Raw genomic sequence first — 11,405 nt, forward strand, 5'->3', positions numbered from 1 at the left:
AAACAGGTGGTTAGTTTGATTGGCATTCTGGCAACTCACTCCTACAACACCCGGTCCAAGAATAAGCTGAACATGGCCAACCAGGAACTTGAGGCAAGTATTGTCGATCTGTCAAAAGAGGTGGAAGAATCGGAGGTTAATCTGAAAGATGAGTTGTATAAGCTAAAGCAGCAGATGGCTGAAATGTAGCAAGCATGGGCAAAAGGGCACCCACCGCCAGTTTACCCCGCCAACCCTGTTTTTATCCCGCCATTGGCTCAGACCCAGGAACCTCCCACTGTAAACTCCTCTTCGGCCTTTCCCCTATACCAAGAGTGCTATGGCACCACTTCCCATACATCACAAGCTCCACCACCCAAACAAGTCCCGGACCCTCCTCCACCAGTCACTCCTATTTTTGTAGCCCCTCCGTCTGCTGTATTATACCGATCTTCCAGTGAGCCTCTGTTCCAAACTCACGACAACCAGTATTACCCCCCGGAGCCCACTTTCAAGGTTCCCGAACCATATTCCTACACTCCTCATTTTGACCTCCCTGCGGAAACTGAAAAACCATCTAGAAGTCCCGAGCAGGAGGAGATGTTTAGGAAAGTCAAAAGCCTAGAACAGTCATTCAGAGACATGCAGGGGTTGGGAGGCCAAGTAAGTGTGGCCTATAAAGATCTATGTCTATTTCCAGATGTGCAATTGTCGGCAGGGTTTAAGATGCCCAAGTTTGATTTGTATGATGGGCACGGTGATCCAGTGGCACATTTGAGAGGCTTTTGTAGCGAGGGGAGCTGGAGGGAAGGATGAGTTACTAATGGCGTATTTCAGTCAGAGTTTGAGTGGATCAGCGCTAGAATGGTATACTCGGTATGATCACGGAAGATGGTACACATGGGATGATCTAGCCCAAGCATTTGCTTGTCACTTCCAGTACTACCTCGAGATTATTCCGGATCGTCTGTCTTTGATGAAACTTAAAAAAAATCACAATGAGAATTTCAGGGAGTATGGTTTTAGGTGGAGAGAGCAGGCAGCAAGGGTTGACCCTCCAATGAAAGAAAGTGAAATGGTGGATTATTTTCTGCAGACCTTAGAACCTACTTATTACGGTCATCTGGTATCAGCTATAGGCAAGTCCTTCAATGAAGTGGTAAAGATGGGCAGTATGGTAGAAGAAGGACTCAAGACAAACAAAATCATGAGTTATTCGGCTATTAAGGCAACCACCCAAGCCATTCAAAGCGGAACTGGGGGAGTAATTGGAAAAAAGAAGAAAAAGGATGTAGCAATGATTGATTTAGGAGCTTGGTTCGGATCCAAGGGTCCATCACAGTACTATAACCAGCCTCGACCCCACCACCAAACCTACCTCATACCTTATATAGACCACAACACTACTACCCACCACCAGACCCCTATTTTCTGTCCACCATACCCAAACATACAGCCAACCTCCGGCCCACGCACAATGGCGTGCGCCAGTACCACAAAATACATACCCAGCTCCACAAAATGCCTATCCACCCCTAAGAGCCTACCGGAACCCTTCTGGATCAGGTTTCCAGCCCAACCAAGTATTTAAGAACGAGAGGTTGCAAAAGAATAAAACCTTCACTCCATTGGGAGAATCCTATACCAGTTTGTTCCACAGGTTGCAACAATTGGGTATCCTGAGTTCGATCGAGCCAAAACTACCAAATCCTCCCCCGAGGAACCTTGATCACTTTGTGAGTTGCGAATATTGTTTTGGTGCTCCGGGGCACGATACATAGAAGTACTGGCAATTGAAAACAACTATTCAAGAGCTCATTGATACTAATCGAATTGAGGTCCAAGCTCCGAAGTCACCCAATATCAACCAGAATCTGTTGCCGGTTCATCTCGAGACAAATATGATTGAGATAGTGCATAAGGGAGGGGAGCCCAAGAAGACTTCACAGACCATCATGATGATTCGTTCCAGTGAAGTGAAGCCGGTTGAAAAACCAACAAGTGAGAAATAAGTGATTCAATTGAGCAGGGCAAATAGTGAACCATCTGCAGTAGCCAGAAAGGGGAACCCAAGTGATGTGGCAATAATACAAGAAGTATCCAAAGTGGTTGTGCCAGGAGTGGTGAACAAGCCTATAGTAATTGTGGAGGACACCCGCATAGACCTTGTCATTGTCAAGCCGGTAACTCAATTACCGATAGTCAACATCAGGGCGGTCCCGTGGAATTATGAATGAGTGACAGTGACTTACAAGGGGAAAGAAGTTAAAAAAAGTTTGTGAGACCCATGGTTTGACTCAATCGGGGAAATGCTTTGCCCCCGAAGAGTTGAGAAAAGCTAAGAGCTCCAAAGACAACCCAGTGCTAGTGAGAAGTGGTGACCGAAGGAGAAGCAGAGGAATTCTTGAGAAAGATGAAAGTGTAGGACTATTCCATTGTGGAGCAGTTGAGGAATACACCGGCTCAGATTTCACTATTGTCATTATTGATCCATTCAGATGAGCACCGTCGGGCTTTGATGAAGACCCTGAATGAGGCCCATGTTCCTGACAAAATCTCAGTAAACCACCTGGAAAAGATAGCTAACAAGATATTTGAGGTAAACTGAGTCACTTTGCTGATAATGAGTTGCCTAGGAGGGTACTGAGCACAATAGACCCCTCTATCTCACGGTGAAATGCGAAGATTCCGTGGTTACCCGAGTACTGGTCGACAATGGTTTCAGTGCGAACATTTGCCCTCCCTCCACTTTGAACAAATTGAAGGTGGATGATTAAAGAATTCACAAGAACAGTATCTGTGTTCGGGGATTCGATGGTGGAGGGAAAGATTCAGTCGGGGACATAGTGCTTGAGCTTACAATAGGGCCTGTTGAATTTACCATGGAGTTCTAGGTGCTCGATGTGGCTATTTCTTATAATCTGTTGTTGGGTCGACCTTGGATTTATGCTGCAAAAGCAGTCCCATCTACTTTGCATCAAATGGTAAAGTTTGAATGGGATAGACAGGAAATTGTTGTGCGCGGCGAGGATAATTTGTGTGCCCACAGTGATGCCATTGTTCAATTCATAGAGTTTGAAGACGACAAGGGGCCATGGGTTTATCAGGTTTTTGACACGGTATCGGTAGAGAAAATTCCAGAAGGGAAGTGCATTCCAGTGCCGAGGGTAACCACTGCAGCAGTCATGGTAGCCGTTGAAATGTTGAAAAATGGTTTTGTACCAGGCAAGGTTTTGGGTGCATCTCTGCAAGGTATCGTACAGCCGGTCTCTCCCAAAAACTTGGATACATTTGGTTTGGGATTCAAGCCCAGAGTTGCAGACATAAAAAGATCCAGAAAGCTGAAACAGAGGGCATGGGTCCTGCCAAAGCCCATCCCACATCTCTCCAGATCAATTGTCAGGCTCGGCGCCAAGAAACGCCCAGCAAACAACAGTTCCTAGTTCTATGGTTGGTCCTAATAAGGAGTTGCTTGAAAGGTTTGAGAAATTATTCAATGAGGTGAACATGGTGGCAGTTGGAGAGGGTTCTAGCAAGGCAGATGTGCAATTTGTTGGGCCCAGTGCAAAGATTAACAATTGGGAAGCTACTTTTCTCCCCACCAGGAAGGAGTTTTGGTAGTTTGCTTTGATTTTCTTTTAGTTTATCTGGATTATTCCAGGGTTGTAATTCAGATTCTATGTTCCGTCCGTTTTGATATATAAACCTTGTTATCTTTCAATTTCAATGAAATGTAATTTCCCTTTCCTCATTCCTGATAGTTTTATTTTTGTTTTCTTTTCTTCCTTGTATAGCTCTTTTTATGCTGGTTTCAATAACATGACATGCATGAGGAATCTTCGGCCCAGTCTTAAAAGCCAATCTAATTCGGAAATAGTAATTCAAGAAATAGAGTGTGATAATGAATCAGAATACGACGAGGATGAGGCCTTTGAAGAGATTAGTAAAGAACTAAGCCATTTCGAAGAAAAACCCAAGCCTAACCTGAGTGATACAGAAGCAATCAATTTAGGGGAACCAGATAATATCAGAGAAACTAAAATAAGTGTCAAGCTTGAACCTCAACTCAGGGAAGAGATAATTAAAGCATTACTTGAGTACAAAGACGTCTTTGCATGGTCGTATCACGACATGCCGGGTTTAAGCACTGACTTGGTGGTTCACAAATTGCCCACTGATCCGGCACTCCCTCCTGTCAAGAAGAAGCTGAGGAAATTTAAGACTGATATGAGTGTGAAGATCAAAGAAGAGGTCACTAAGCAGTTTGATGCAAAAGTCATTTGGGTCACTCGGTATCCCACTTGGTTAGACAACATAGTACCTGTGCCAAAGAAGGATAGCAAGGCCAGAGTGTGTTTTGATTACCGTGATATCAATGAAGCGAGTCCCAAGGACAACTTCCCACTGTCAAATATCCACATTCTGATTGACAATTGTGCCAAACATGAGCTTGGGTCTTTTGTGGACTGTTATACGGGTTATTATCAGATCTTAATGGATGAGGAAGATGCGGAGAAGACATCATTCATCACACCATGGGGAACATACTGCTACAGGTTCATGCCTTTCGGGTTGAAAAATGCTGGGGCAACTTACATGAGGGCAATGACAACCATATTTCACAACATGATACACGAGGAGATCGAGGTTTATGTGGATAATGTAATCATAAAGTCTAGAAAGCAGTCTGATCACGTCAGAGATTTGAGAAAATTCTTCCAAATGCTTCGCAGGTACAATCTTAAGCTCAATCCTACAAAATGCACATTCGGTGTGCCATCCGGAAAATTATTGGGATTCATAGTCAGCCGTCGAGGTATTGAATTGGACCCGTCAAAGATTAAAGCTATCCAAGAATTGCCACCTCCAAGGAACAAGACTGAGGTGATGAGTTTATTAGGGAGGTTAAATTACATCAGTAGGTTTATTGCTCAGCTTACGACAACATGTGAGCCTATCTTCAAACTGTTGAAGAAAGATGTTGCGGTCAAGTGGACAGATGAGCGTCAAGAAGCATTTGATAAGATAAAAGGGTATTTGTCAAACCCACCTGTGTTGATCCCACCAGAACTAGGGAGACATTTGATTATGTATTTGACAGTTTTGGACAATTCGTTTGGTTGTGTGCTGGGTCAGCATGACATCACCGGCAGGAAAGAGTAGGCCATCTATTATCTCAACAAGAAGTTCACATCTTACGAGGTTAAGTACACTCACCTTGAGAGGACATGTTACGCCCTAACTTGGGTAGCACAGAAGTTAAAGCATTATTTGTCATCTTACACTACTTACCTTATCTCTCGTTTGGATCCATTAAAGTATATCTTTCAGAAGCCTAAGCCCACAGGGAGGCTCGCAAAGTGGCAGATCTTGCTCACAGAATTTGACATCGTCTATGTGACCAGGACCGCGATGAAAGCCTAGGCTTTGGCCGATTATTTGGCTGAGAACCTAGTGGATGAAGAATATGAGCCTTTGAAGACTTACTTCCCTGATGAAGAGGTGATGCATATTAATTAGTTGGAACAAGTTGGAAAGACAGGTTGGAAACTTTTCTTTGATGGAGCTGCTAACATGAAAGGCGTTGGGATAGGAGCTGTATTGATTTCTGAAACAGGACATCACTACCCTATTACAACTCAGCTTCATTTCTACTGTACTAATAATATGGTTGAATACGAGGCATGAATTTTGGGTTTGAGATTAGCTGCAGACACGGGTGTCCAGGAAGTTTTGGTCTTGGGGGACTCGGACCTTCTGGTGCATCAGATTCAAGGGGAATGGCTAGCACGAGATCTAAAACTCATACTGTACCGTCAATGTTTGCATGATCTTTGTCAACGGTTTTGATCAGTAGAGTTCAAGCACATTAGAAGGATCCATAACGAAGTTGCTGATGGTTTGGCTACCTTGGCATCAATGTTACATCATTCGCATAAGGATTATATTGATCCGTTGCATATTCAGGTTCATGATCAGCATGCTTACTGTAATGTGGTAGAAGAAAAACTTGATGGGGAGCCTTAGTTTCATGATATCAAGGAATATATCAGGATGGGGTTGTATCCGGTACAGGACACATGCGATCAAAAGAGAACAATTCGGCGGTTAGTGAGCGGATTTTTCTTCAGCGGAGGGGTTTTGTACAAAAGGACTCTAGATCTTGGATTGTTGAGATGCATAGATGCTAGACAGGCCATAGCTATCATGACCGAAGTACATTTCGGAGTCTGTGGACCGCATATGAGCGGGTACGTGTTGGTAAAGAAGATCCTCCAAACAGGTTATTATTGGCTCACTATGGAGCGAGATTGTATCAGTTTCGTGCTAAAGTGTCATCAGTGCCAAGTGCATGGAGATTTAATTCATTCTCTGCCATCCGAATTGCACACAATGTCCGCACCATGGCCTTTTGTTGCGTGGGGCATGGATGTCATTGGGCCAATTGAGCCATCAGCATCAAATGGGCACAGGTTCATTCTAGTGCCCATCGACTATTTTACCAAGTGGGTAGAGGCTAAAATGTTCAAGTCCGTAACCAAGAAAGCGGTGGTTGATTTTGTGCACTCAAGTATCATTTGCCGGTTTGGGATACCAAAGGTGATCATTAAAAACAATGGGGCTAATCTCAATAGTCATCTGATGAAAGAGGTATATCAGCAATTCAAGATTACGTATCGCAATTCCACCCCTTACCGCCCCAAGGAAAACGGAGCAGTTGAGGCGGCCAACAAGAATACAAAGAATATACTTTGGAAGATGGTGGAAGGTTCCAGGCAATGGCATGAGAAGCTGCCTTTTGCATTACTGGGTTATCGCACTTCAGTAGGGGCAACTCCTTATTTATTGGTACATGGCACTGAGGCGGTGATACCTGCGGAACTTGAAGTCACGTCCCTTCGGATTGTCGCTGAGGCCAAAATTGATGACGATGAGTGGGTCAAAACTCGCTTGGAACAATTGAGTTTAATTGATGAAAAAAGATTAGCAGCAGTGTGTCATGGCCAGTTGTATCAACAGAGAATGGCAAGAGCATATAATAAGAAGGTGTGTCCACGGAGGTTTGAAGTGGGTCAGTTAGTATTGAAATGTATCCTTCCTCATCAGGCTGAAGCAAGAGGCAAGTTCGCCCCAAACTGGCAAGGGCCGTTCATCGTGACGAGAGTGTTGTCCAATGGTGCTTTATATTTAACAGATGTAGAAGGAAAATGTGTAGAAATGGCCATCAATTCTGATGCAGTCAAAAGATATTATGTATGATCTCTTCGGTTAAAAGTTTGTAATTGGCATATTTTGAAGATTGGAATGACGAAGGCATTTTGTTCTGCTATCTAAACAATTTATCCTTTGTTACACTTTTGAGCCTTATTTATTTTCTTTCATACCCTCTTTCGGAATCAGTAGAAAAGATCATAAACACAAGCGTGAAAGAGACGTAAAGGAAAAAAAAGAAAAAAAAGAATAAGAAAAAGAGAAAAAAAAAGAAAAAGAAAAAAAACACAACAAAACAACAAAAGAGAAAAGGAGAAAGAAAAGAAAAAAAGAGAAAGAGAAAGAAAAGGAAAGAAAATCACAATAATAAAGTAATTCCTATGACATGAATTACGTTCGACCTGATTCCTTTAAAGGATATGTAGGCAGCCTCACGGTTCGGTCCCATCAAACAAAAATTCAAAAGTCCCCAAGCAAAGAAACTGAGGCAGAAATTGTGGTTGTTGCAAGAAATTTGATTCCGAAAGTTGTAATTTTGAACCCATTCAAATTATTTTGAGCCTTTTGACACCCTTTCTTTCTAACCCTATCCAAAATCCCACGTTATGATCCAAAGAAAGACCTTCTGATCAGTCTTCGAGAGATGCCAAGTCAAGCAAGTAGAGGTGATTCATATCAGGGGCAACACTCTGGCCCAAGCAGAAAAATGAAAAAATGAGAGAGTCTTGTTGGTGAAAACCCTCATGGGCACCATAAGGCAACGAGAGCTGAGGGAAATCAAAAATGAGAGATCTTTATTGGTAAAAACTCTCACGGGCACCGTAAGGCGAAAGTGAGTTGAGAGATGAACAAATGAGAGAGGCTTGTTGGTGAAAACCCTTCAGGGCACCGCAGGCCGAACAAGGTCAAGGTTTTGGAAAAGAAGTCAGGTTATGGAAACTCCGGGGCAATAAAGTATGGCAACTGAAAGTTGTTTAGCTGGACAGATTGGGACGATTAATCCGAAATGCATGTCATGATCATTGGTATCAGCTGTTCCACTCAGATAAGTCTCTTTTCTTTTTCCTTTTTAGCAAGCCATCCAGTTTTGGAATTTCTTTATCCTTAACTCTCAGGGTCATTGCATTTCATTTCTTTTGGGTCTCATTTCTCTAAGATGTTTCAATGTCAGTCTTGGTCAAGCAAAATAAGAAAGGATTTCAAATCTCACTACCAACTTCCAAAAATTGCAAAGCACAATGTGGCCAGAACATACCAAAGATAGCATGATGTAGAGTGGGATAAAATGCCAGCAAAAGATCCACTGATGGAATGATCTAGTAATTTCATGGGAAACGCAGAGGCTCAGTAAAAGGGGTCAGAGGTTAAAACAGCGGTTCGAGTATAGAACAATCGGGTCATCTGAGGTCATGTGGGTTGAAAGATAGTCAGAAAGTCAAGAGGTTCAGAGCCAATTCGGGGAAGCCAGTCAAAACAAAGCACGACAGCGGAGAGACTTTCAGCAAGAATGCCACAAACTAACTATCACATTTTAAACTGACAAGATTTTTCTTTGATTGAAACAGGGGCAGAAAGTTTCGATTGTTTCGGGGAAATCCGCCATAAGGAAAGGCAAGCACCAGATAGGACCCGCCTGGATAATGGCATTTCATTCGAAGTTCTCAGGACCCGCCTGGACCCGCCTGGATAATGGGATTTCATTTGAAGTTCTCAGGACCCGCCTGGACCCGCCTGGATAATGGGATTTCATTTGAAGTTCTTAGGACCCGCCTGGATAATGGGATTTCATTTGAAGTTTTCAGGACCCGCCTGGATAATTGGATTTCATTTGAAGTTTTCAGGACCTGCGTGGATAATGGAATTTCATTTCAAGTTCCCAAGACCCGCCTGGATAATGGGATTTCATTTGAAGTTTTCAGGACCCGACTGGATAATGGGATTTCATTTCAAGTTCTCAGGACCCGCCTGGATAATGGGATTTTATTTGAAGTTTTCAAGACCCACCTGGATAATGGGATTTGACCATAAACTCTCAGGACCCGCCTAGATAATGGGATTTAATTTGGAATTTTGAGGACCTTCCTGGATAATGGGACCTAGTTTAAAATTCAAAACAATCATGAGTAGCAAGATCTAACATAAATGTACCCCAAAGGAACATAAGTAGGCTTCAAAGTTTGCATGTTTGAGATAGGATGCAATTAAGAGTTTTCAGGACCCTCCTGAATAATGGGACCTAGCTTTAATATTTTCATTAGATAACAAGATTTGATGTAAGTTCTGTTGTAGGGTGGTATAATTTAGCCGTAAAAGTTGTCACTCTTAAGATAAGACTTGATTTTTGATTGTCAGGACCCTCCTGGATAATGGGATGTAGCTTTAATACCTTCTTACCTTTAGAAGATATAACTTAGATTTAAAATTATCGCTTAATTAAGAGATTGTCAGGACCCTCCTGGATAATGGGATGCAGTCATAAGACCTTCTTAGATAGAAAGATCTAGCGGAAGTCATACCTTTAAAAAAACATAATTCAGCTTTTTAAAACTGTCATTTAACTAGGAGTTTTCAGGACCCTCCTGAATAATGGGATCTAGCTTTCAAATTCATAGAAATATTTGGAATGATTCAATTAACACTCATAGATGCGCCCAACACCAAACTGGGGCAGGAAAATTTCTTTTGTTTTGTTTGTTTTGATGTAATTAGGTTCAAAGGAAGCAGTTTCAGATGAACAGTTGAAGTTTTGGCAATCAGGCGCCCACCTGGAGAGCACAGGAATACAGTTCAAGTTCAGCAATCAGGCGCCCACCTGGAGAGCAAGGTAATATGATTCAAGTTCGTCAGTCAGGCGCCCACCTGGAGAGCACGGGAATACGGTTCAAGTTCGGCAATCAGGCGCCCACCTGGAGAGCAAGGGAACACAGTTGAAGTTCGGCAATCAGGCACCACCTGGAAAGCAAAGGAACACAGTTGAAGTTTTGGCAATCAGGCGCCCACCTGGAGAGCAAGGGAACACAGTTGAAGTTTTGGCAATCAGGTGCCCACCTGGAGAGTAAGGAAACACAGTTGAAGTTTTGGCGATCAGGCGCCTACCTGGAGAGCACAGGAATACAGTTCAGTTTTGGCAATCAGGCGTCCACCTGAAGAAAAGGAAATTATCTCAGATTATAATTTGAATTCAGCAATCAGGCGTCCACCTGAAGAAAAGGGAAAGCGTCTCAGATTACAACTCAACAAAGGGATTTCACCGGGAGAATACAAGGCAACAAGAATCACAAGATCAAGTTTGAAGATACAAATAGGATTTTTGTAACTTATAGATCATAGTCTAGTCTAGTTTCTTCTTATTTTGACACGGTATAATAAGGGGTTTAGTAAGAAGTAGCAGCAGTAGCAGCAACAGGGAAATCACAGCTTTATGGTAGTCTCAGCTGCCAAACATTCCCGAACTACACTTACCGGATTCCTTTATAGCCAAGGATATGTAGGCAACCTCAGAAGCAGGGTGCGGTCAAATTTTTCAAAAATACTTCCCATGGAGTATTCAAACGGGCAAAAATCGCTCGTATCCGCTCACTTTGTCTTTGCCCGAAAATTCTTCGTGTTTCCGAGCAAAGAGGGGCAACTGTGAGCACGCAATTTTTGCCCTATATGAATTACTCCCATAAGTTCAAAACAAAATAATTTTTTCCACTGTTTGCAATTTTGTGGATTCTTATGGCATTTTCTGTCAATTGTTTGCATTTGTTTGTGCATGTTTACTTTATTTAATTAATGAAAAATACAAAACAATATATATGTTGTATTTGCATTTAGAATTTAATTTTAGTAGACTAATTAGCAAATTAGTTGTTCTATAAAATGGAAAAAATCACAAAAAAATAGTTTATTTTTACGCTTTTAAGTTTAATTTTGAATTTTTGTAATTTTCCTTAAATTTGATTTTTAATTAGTTGTGGTAATTATTAGTTAGAGTTAATTAGTTTAATGTGGTAAGACAATTTGATTTAGGGATTAATTGGGTTTTATTTTTTAATTTGAAAAGGAAAGATTTTGGAAAGAAAAGGAAAAGGAAGAAAAATTGAGATGAGAAGCCTGGTTTTGGGCCATTTTGTTTAAAATTACTTGGGCCCAAAATAAAATTCCCCCAGAACCCGTCATAACCCGACCCAAAACCATACTCTAACCCGATCTGGCCCCCCCACTACACA

This window comes from Nicotiana tabacum, chromosome 3 (genome assembly GCF_000715075.1).
Source record: "Nicotiana tabacum cultivar K326 chromosome 3, ASM71507v2, whole genome shotgun sequence".
NCBI classification, from domain to species: domain Eukaryota; kingdom Viridiplantae; phylum Streptophyta; class Magnoliopsida; order Solanales; family Solanaceae; genus Nicotiana; species Nicotiana tabacum.